This window comes from Sorex fumeus, unplaced genomic scaffold, assembly GCF_029834395.1.
Source record: "Sorex fumeus unplaced genomic scaffold, SorFum_2.1 ptg000012l, whole genome shotgun sequence".
NCBI lineage: Eukaryota > Metazoa > Chordata > Mammalia > Eulipotyphla > Soricidae > Sorex > Sorex fumeus.
Window position 1 is genome coordinate 2,236,462 of NW_026606069.1, and position 9,374 is coordinate 2,245,835.

At 44.4% G+C, this 9,374-nt stretch overlaps 1 pseudogene; it reads right to left on the reverse strand.

Annotated features, from left to right (window-relative positions):
• Nucleotides 1-486: 486 nt before the first annotated feature.
• Nucleotides 487-1,596, reverse strand: LOC130020488 (TAR DNA-binding protein 43-like; annotated as a pseudogene).
• Nucleotides 1,597-9,374: the final 7,778 nt, after the last annotated feature.

The window sequence follows — 9,374 nt, forward strand, 5'->3', positions numbered from 1 at the left end:
GCACAGCGGGTAGGGCGTTTGCCTTGCACGCAGCCAACATGGTCGACCTGAGTTCGATTCCTCCGCCCCTCTCGGAGAGCCCGGCAAGCTACCGAGAGTATTCGATATGCCAGACACAGTAACAACAAAGTCTCCAATGGAGACGTTACTGGGCCCGCTCGAGCAAATCAATGATCAACGGGAGGGCCTTTATTTATTGGGCTCGAGCGATAGCACAGCGGGTAGGGCGTTCGCCTTACAAGCGGCCAACATGGCCGACCCGAGTTCGATTCCTCCGCCCCTCTTGGAGAGCCCGGCAAGCTACCGAGAGTACTCGATATGCCAGACACAGTAACACCAAAGTCTCCAATGGAGACGTTACTGGGCCCGCTCGAGCAAATCGACGATCAACGGAAGGGCCTTTACCTTTACCTATAATGATGTTTAAGGAATTGCATTGCAGACTGTTGAGAACCTGTTGCTTATGTTGCCTGTTCTCTACAAATGCTATAATACCAAATCTCTTTTGAAAATGAATTTTTTGTCTGATGATGTGTTACAAGATGAAGTGGCCAGCATCCCCATCATGCCCCAGCTGCTCTGCAGGGTGGCCTGGGTCGTGGCCCTCATGGCCGGGTGGACGCTGAAGGCGCTGAAGTTCATCCCGCCCCCCATGTTGCTGCTCTGGTTGTGGCCCAGCCCCGCCCCGCCGCCCCGGCTGTTCCCAAACCCGCCCTGGTTCCCAAAGCCACCCGGATTACCACCAAATCTTCCACTTCTCTCTAACTGCCTATTGCTATTGTGCTTGGGCTCCGCGTTGCAGATATGCACGCTGATGATGCCTTTGATGATCAGGTCCTCGCCACACAGGGACTGGGCCACCTGATCATCTCCAAATGTGACGAAGGCAAACGCCCCCCCCCCCCCCCCAAGGGCTTGGGGATGAACACATCGACCACATCCCCGTACTGGCAGAAGAACTGCCGCAGCTCGTCGGCAGTGAGGTCCTGGGTGCAGCGGCCCACAGACACCTTCCTGCTCCTCAGAGGCTCATCCGGGCTTTGCTTAGAATTTGGGAGATTGCAGTCACACCACCGTCCATCAATCATGTGTCGCTGGGACATCACCTTCACTTGGGTCTCATACTCCGTGAACCGCACAAAGTCAAACCCTCTTTTGGTGACCAGTCTTGATATCTTTTTTTTTACCTGGACCATGAGGACCTCCCCGAAGGTGCTGAAATACTCCTTGAGGTCCTGCTCAGTGGTCTTCCAGGGCAGGCCGAGCACGATGGGGTCAGACGTCTTCTGCACTGCCCTTTTCACCTTCACCGCCGACGAAGCATCAGCCTCGTCCATGTTCCTTTTGTCATCTTTGGGGTAGTTGACCACGTAGACCCGGTTGTCCCAGCCCGCGTCGGGCGCGTGCAGGATGCCCTCCACCAGGCGCACGCATGGCGCGCGTGCACTGCCACACGGGGTTCCGGTAGCGCAGGCTGCAGGCGCCCGGGAACTGCGCCGTGACCGTGGACAGCAGCACGGTGCCATCGTCCTCGGACGGGATCTCGACGGGCTCGTCGTTCTCGTCCTCCTCCGTGACCCGGATGTACTGGGACATCTTCGCCCGTTCGGCGTCCGCTAGGCCGCTGGAAACCCATGAGGCGGCGCGCGCAACGACAGCGCCCAGGACCGCTCGCTGTCGGCTCGCACTAACCTTGAACACTTTGATGTATTTATTATTCATGTATTTCTATATTCTTCGTGACGTGACTATTCAAGTATTTTACACATTCTTAAATCGAGCTCTTTGGGTTCACCGATGTCTTCTATTTTGCATAATTTTTAAATTGGATTTAATTGAAATGTCATCTTGTTGTGGGACTAGACATCTATGTGCTTTTGAATACAATAGAAAGGAAATGGTGGGACCAGAGAGATAGACAGCAGGTAAGGCACCCTACTTGCACACGGTCAACTCAGGTTCAATCTCTAGCACCCTATATAGTTCCCTGAGCCCTGTTAGGAGTGATCCCGGAGCCCAGAGCTAGGAGTAACCCCTGAACAGAGCTGGGTGTGGCATCCCACCTCAATTAAAAAAAATTGAAAAGGAAAGCAATTGGCAAGAACTAGGCTTAGAATTTAGAAAAGAAAAACATTCACTGAGGAGTTAAAAATACCCCCCCCCAAAAAAGAATTAGAACTATATGTTTTGCTGACTGCATTTGGAAGAGATTGATAAGAAAGAAATTGACTTTGATGCCATAGAGAAAAGAGATGAGAGTGACTTCTTAAGTTTCCTTTCTGTCATTTTTTTATAGCCATTTACCCTGATTTACTTTACTGTTTGGACTGATTTTCTTCAATCAACCCAAAGCAGCTGCTTACTTTAGAAAGCAGAATATGTGGGAAAACATTTCAGTTCCATCATGCAATTAGTAATGACAACAAATCCAGCACTTCTGTCAGGTATGATCCAATGCTGAGGTAAGCTAGCATATGAGCACACTAAACAGATATGATGGCCACTCACTACCTCGGTTGCAAATCACAATACCCAAAAGGAGAGAGAGAACAAAAGGGAAAGCCCTGTCACAGAGGCAGGGTGGAGAGGGGGAGGGGGTGGGAAGGTGGGAGGGGTACTGGGATCATTGGTGGTGGAGAATGGGCACTGGTGGAGGGATGGGAAACCGATCATTGTATGACTGAAATACAAAAATGAACGTTTGTAAGTATGTAACAGTATCTCATGGTGATTCACTAATAATAATAATAATAATAATAATAATAATAATGAATGGCTTCTTCTTCCTGGGTCTCCTGTGCTCATTTGAAGAACAGTATATTTTTCAGGTCTTAAAGTTTGAATAGCGGGATGTCAAGTGACCAAGTGAAAGAATTTCATGAGTGCTCCATGAAATTCTTTATGACATCCCTGCTGAGAATGGTGTGTATTGTTTTCCAAACATGCTGTCTCCTTCACTTTCTTCATTTCATACCATTTTCATCCTCAGTATGAAGAGGATCTTTTGGTAACTTGGAATTATGCTATGGAGTGATCCTAGTCAGCAAGAAAGGTTGAGTTCGGCCCCCCACCCCTGCCCCTCCCAGCCCCCCTCACCATCCATTTTATATAGGAGCTCCCTTTTTTAAAAAAATTAATTAATTAATTGATTAAGTTTTATTTTTTAATGAATCACCATGAGATACAGTTAGACTTACAAACTTTTGTGCTTATGTTTCAGTCATACAAAGATCGAGTACCCATCCCTCCACCAAGTGCCCATTCTCCACCACCAATGTTCCCAGTATCCTTCCCACCAACCCCCCTGGTCTCCCCCTCAACCCCCAATCCCCCTCCCACCCTTTCCGCTGCCACGGCCTCTGTGGCAGGTGGATCCCCTTTCTCTCTCTCTCTCTCTCTCTCTCTCTCTCCCCCCCCCCCTTTGGGGCGTTGTAGTTTGCAATGCAGGTATAAAGTGGTCATCATGTTCGGTCTATAGTCTACTTTCAGCACACATTTCCCATCCCGAGCGGGTCCTTCAAGCATCCTTTACTTGGTGGTCCCTTCTCTATATGAGCTGCCTTTTAGGAGCTCCTCTTTGAAGAATATAAAGGTCCTTTGCCAAAAATATATAAAGCATTATCCAATGGGATTTTCTAGATGAAATATAGGAACGAAAGAGAATGAAGCTAGCAAACTGAAGTTGGAAAAGAAGGATCCTAGAGTTATCATGGGCAAGGATTACCTAAATAGGCCAGGAAAATGCTCACCAATGGAAAGATTCCTGAAACAATAATGAACAAACTCTTTTTTTTTTGTCCAGCCATGACTACAATTAGCTGACCAGATGAATTGAGTCATTTCTTGTGGCTGACCTACATCTTTGGATTTTCTGTCTCTGTGTGCTTGCATGGATCATGTCTTTCTTCACTTTTTTTGTTTGTCTCATTCTCTAGTGATAATTAAAATGATAATATCAATAACAAGCACCACTTTGGGGATAAGGAAATTAAGGCTAAGAGAAATAAGACAGGAGTCGTATGGCCAGAAATGGCAGCATTTGAAATCCCTGAGACAGATGCTGGGCTCTTTATGCTGAGTCACGAGGCGTGACAGATTAGCAGGGAGAGTATGGGCTTGGAAACCAGGCAGTGTGGATGTGGATCTTGGTCTAGCTTCTTACTGGCTGCAGAAGCAAGTCTTTGCCACGCTGTGCTACCCTCTCCTCTGTGATGGAGAGACGATTAGAGAATATACTTCCTGTGATTGTTAGGAAACTTAAACTGGTTAAGAATGAAAGTGGCCCAAGTTCTCAGGCTAGTATGGGTGACATTCACTGTCCAGTTTGCTTTCTCTTCCTTGGCTTCTCAGGTTGAATAACATAGTGCAGTGCACACGATTTCTCTGCAGATGTGTCTCAACTTTACATCAGGTGTGATTAGTTTTAAGAATAGACATGTTGGGGCTGGAGTGATAACACAGCGGGTTGGGCGTTTGCCTTGCATGCGGCTGACCCTGGTTTGATTCCCACTATCCCATGTGGTTCCCCCAAGCATCGCCAGGAGTAATTCCTGAGTGCAGAGCCAGGAGTAAGCCCTGTGCATCTCTGGGTATGACCCAAAAAGAAAGAAAAATAGACACGTTTTCATACACCCTGCTAGTGTTTGTCAGTTTTGTTGTTGTTGTTGTTGCTATTGCTTTTATTGAACAAATAGGCATTGAAAAAATATCAACTGCCTAGTATTATACAGCAGAGAATATTTAAGAATGTAGACTGGCGTCTGACTAATCTCTGCTCAATTCCCAGATCTGCCGATCTCTAGCTATGTGCTCTTGAGCAAGTGACTAAAGCAAGCAGTGCCGCAGTTTCTTTTTCCCACACTGGGGATAATAAATATTTCCTACCTGGCTTGTTTATACTCAGGATTATATAAATTATTACATGACAGATGCTCAGAATACTACAGAAGTAGTTATTTTAATGTTGTTTTTCCTTTAACGGTTTATATCTTATCTCCCAGAGTAGGCCGTAAACTTTTGGGAACCAGGGACTTGGCTAATACAGCAACACTTCACTTTCCATTCATGCAAATTCCAGCATGGAATTTGCTCAGATCCGGGCTGCTCAGAGTGAGGAGTCTCTGTAATACGTTTTTTTTTTCTAAGTGGTAACTCCACGACCCTGTTTTGCTTCCTTGTCTGAGATCATGATAAGTCACCTCTCTTATGTCAGCACTGATAGAAGACTGGAGGGCGGTAGAGATGGTTTTCAAGTCATTTGCAGCATTTCTGCTTGCGTTTCATTGGCCAGAACATTTCTCATGACCCACCTCATGCGAGTGTCTTGGACAGGACAGTTTTCCTGTGTGCCCATGAAAACACTGAGGTAGTTTGGTTTACACAGAGCATTTATTTAGCCACGTCAATTGAGGACCTAACTCCCCAAAGGAAAACCGACATGTTAGTAGAAGAGAGATGGGAAAATGCTATTGGTTAGATTATTAGATTAATTATAAGGTTATTTATGTGACCCAAGTGTCTCTTCAGCAGAGGCTCCTCTTACCACTTTTGTCTTCAGAAAAATGATAGGGGCTGGAGTGAAAGTACAGCAAATAGCGTGCTTGCCTTGCACACAGCCAATGTGGCTTAGACCCCATGTGGTCACCTGAGCACCACCAAGAGTGATCTCAGAATAGAGCCAGGAGTAAGCCTTGAGCACTACTGGGTGTGGTTCCGAAGCCAAAAAACGAAAGGTAAAGATTTTTGGGGGGCCATACGTGGTGATGCTCAGGAGGTTACTCCTGGCTCTGCACTTAGGAATCACTCCTGGCAGTGCTTGCGGGACTATATGGGATGCCGGAAATCCAACCTGGGTTGGCTGCGTGCAAGGTAAAGGCCGCGTGCAAGGTAAACGCCCTCCCGGTTTCACTCCGGCCCAAAAGGTGAAAATTCTTCTTCTTTTTTCTTATTTAAAATTTTTAATGAATCACCATGAGATGCAGTTACAGATTTACAAACTTTGTGCTTACGTTTCAGTCATACAATGATCGAGTACCCATCCTTCCACCTGTGCCCATCCTCCACCACTAATGTTCCCAGTATCCCCAAAAGGTAAAGATTCTTAAGCACTTGAGTCAGCCACTTCAGACTCTGAATTCCAGCTGCACCCCACGGCTCTTGGTTATGTGCCCAGGTATTGCTTGTTCCAAAGGGAAGTGGCATATATTGTGCCCACATCTCCACAAATCACCTTCTGCCTTAAATTTGTGGAGAGCATAATCTCTATAAAACTTGCAGGACTGGGCTGGAGCGAGAGATTTTGCCTTGCACCCAGAGGATCTGGGGGGGAACGCCACTGACCCCTGGGTGCAGAGTTAGGAGCAAAATCTGAGCAATGCCAGATTTAGCCCCCTCAACAAAACACCACCATCACTACCAACAACAAAACACCCCCACAAAACTCGAGGAATTGGAGGGAATGTCCAAACAGAATTAAAGGCAAAGGAATGTGATTAGTTTTGTGATTGAACTATAAACAACCTGGAAGATGTAGGCAATTGAAAAGTTAGCTTTTAAATTATCCAACTTTTTTAGGATTAGAAAGGGACTGATCCTAAGTTAATTTAGGAAAGGATTCCTTACTAGTGATCTTTAAAAATTGAAAATAAAACCAAAAATGAACCATAGGCACTTTGAATTTTTATCTCAGGTCCCCCAGTTTGTTTCTGAGGGTACTCAGCTGAACTTTCTTTTTTCTTCACGATCACCATCATCCTGTTGTTCGTCGATTGCCTCGAGCAGGCACCAGTAACGTCTCCTTCGTCCTAGCCCTGAGATTTTAGAAAGTGCCATATTCAAGGCTCTTTCAGGGTTAGGAGAATGAGACCCATCATTGTTACTGGTATTTGGCATATCGGGAACGCCACGGGGACTTTGCCAGACTCTGCTGTGGAGGGAAGGGAAGGGAAACTCAACCCGCCCCGCTCCAAGGGGCCCCAGCGAGGACAGCCAGGGGTAGGGGCAGGAGACTCTGCGCTGTTCCCTTCCGGGAGCTGGGTTTTTTTTCTTAACAATACTTTTATTTTATGTATTTATTTTTTAAATTTAATTTTACTTTTTTAAAGTTGTTCACAATAATTTGATACATGTAATATTCCAACACCAATCCCACCATCACTAAACCTACCCACCACCATATTTTGAGTTTCCACACAGACCCCCAAACCCTGCCCACAAACCAGGACTAAATAATTTATTTTGCATTGCTTATGAATAATCCTCAGGTGATCTTCTAATTTAAGGTTTTGTTTTGTTGGCAGTGTTTAGGGTTTAGTCCCGGCTTTCCTCTCAGGGATTACTCCTGGAGGTCATGAGGACCATATGGGATGCCCAGGATCAAACCCAGGTCGGCCTGGTGAAAGGCAAATGCCTTGTCCGTGGTACTATCACTCTAACCATGAACTTTTATTTAACTGTCTTAGAACAACTTCCTGTTTCTCTGTCCCTTCTGGTCATTGTCCAAGAAGGTCTTCTTATTTCTTTTTTTATTAATTAAAAATAATATTTTTGCCATTTAATTAATTCATTTTACCTTTTTGCTGTGGTTTACAGATTTGTTCATGATGGTTTGGCAGAGGCATTCAATATTCCAACACCAACCCACCACCATTACATCTTCCCTCCACCATTGTCTCCAATCTTTTCAACCACCCCTTAAGCCTGCACCTATAGCAGGCCCTCAATCATTCATTTGATATTTCTTTCTATCAATGATTTGCTAAGAGAATGATCAAACAATGTTTCCTTAGGAGAATGTTAGTGAGGAGTGTTGTGTCTCACTTTAAAGTCATTAAGGTTTTGTCATCTCTCTGTGATTTATTTGTGAAACTGAAATAGGCCCACTTTCGAATGCCGTCTTTTTCACGAAGAATGACAGCTTTGTAATTATTACTCTTGCTCTCCACTATTTACAGTTCCTCATCTCCAAACTCCCCAAACTCTTTGCTTCCCCTTCCTCAGAACTCTTCTTATTTTAAAGAGTTGCTCTTTTCCTGATTGCATCTAAGTTTTGGATTCCACTTTAACATAGACTCTGCCTTCTCTCCACAGACCCTTTCCCTCCCACATGTCAAACCTGATTAAAAAAAATTATTGTGGGCACCATGGTTTACAATACTTACCAGATCTGATTTATGTTGTGGACCAACTGTTTGTGGAGGGATTTGGAATGAAGCCTATGAAAGCAGAGCTCTGGCTACTTGCATAGTGTTCCCAGTAGATGGCAGTAGTGTATGGGCTATAAATGCAAGTTCCTAACCCTTGAAACGGAGTATCAAAAGAGAACACAGAATCCTAGTCAGTGAACACCCCATTCCTTCAATGGCACCAAGAAAGCAGTATAGGGGTGTGAGCACATTTCTTTCTGTAAGGAGACCAATGAAAGACTGGTTATGAGGATTAGTATGAATGCAAACTGGGTATTGTAGATTTAACAAGAGCCAATAAAAGTGTTGATGACTCCGTCTCAGATTCCTCCACTCCATTAAGTAAGACAAACTTCCTGACGATGGAGCTGATTGTCCTATAAAAGTTACAGCATCAGTGGTCTGCTACAACCAGATATAACAGGACGATAGGATTTGTGCACTTCATAGTCTCTTGTAACTTATTTGGCTACAAGATGTAGCCAAATGTTTGTATAGTAATACACAGTATTCTATTGTCTTGATAATAACTTTTGAAATCACTTAGGGTGATTCCTCAATCTCTGCACTTATTTTTCAAAGTTGATTTGATTACCCTAGGTCCCCTGACTTTTAGAGTGAATTTTAGAATCAGTCTCACAATTTTTGTAGATCAAATCTTATTAGAATTGAGATAGCTTTTGATAGTCATTTTAATGATGTCTTAATAACAACATCTTAATAATGAAAGTGGAAACCTCAGATTCCCCTTGCCAGGTCTTCATTTTAGCTGTCCTCACTCTACATTTTAAATATCCCCACAAATTCCTGGACTCCTTTTGAGAGTGAGAATTTATAATTTTCCAAGACCATAAATTCTGACCCAGACCTTGGAAAGACAAGAAAAGAAACAATACCTGGGCATATGGTGAAATATATAAACTAAACTGTCTGAACTAAAGAGACAGTCCCCACCAGCCTAAGTCTGAATAAAAGATGTTAATTTATCTTAACACCACAAATGAGCCCTAAATTAGCAAGACCTCTGTGTGAAACAGGAAAGTGCTGAGATTTTGTTTGATAAGAAACAGGAAAACTTGGGAAATGTACACTGGTGGAGGGATGGGTGATGGAACATTGTCTGAATGAAGCCTGATCAGCGTTTGCAACTGTGTATCTCAGGGTGATTCAACAACAACAAAACAATAAAGA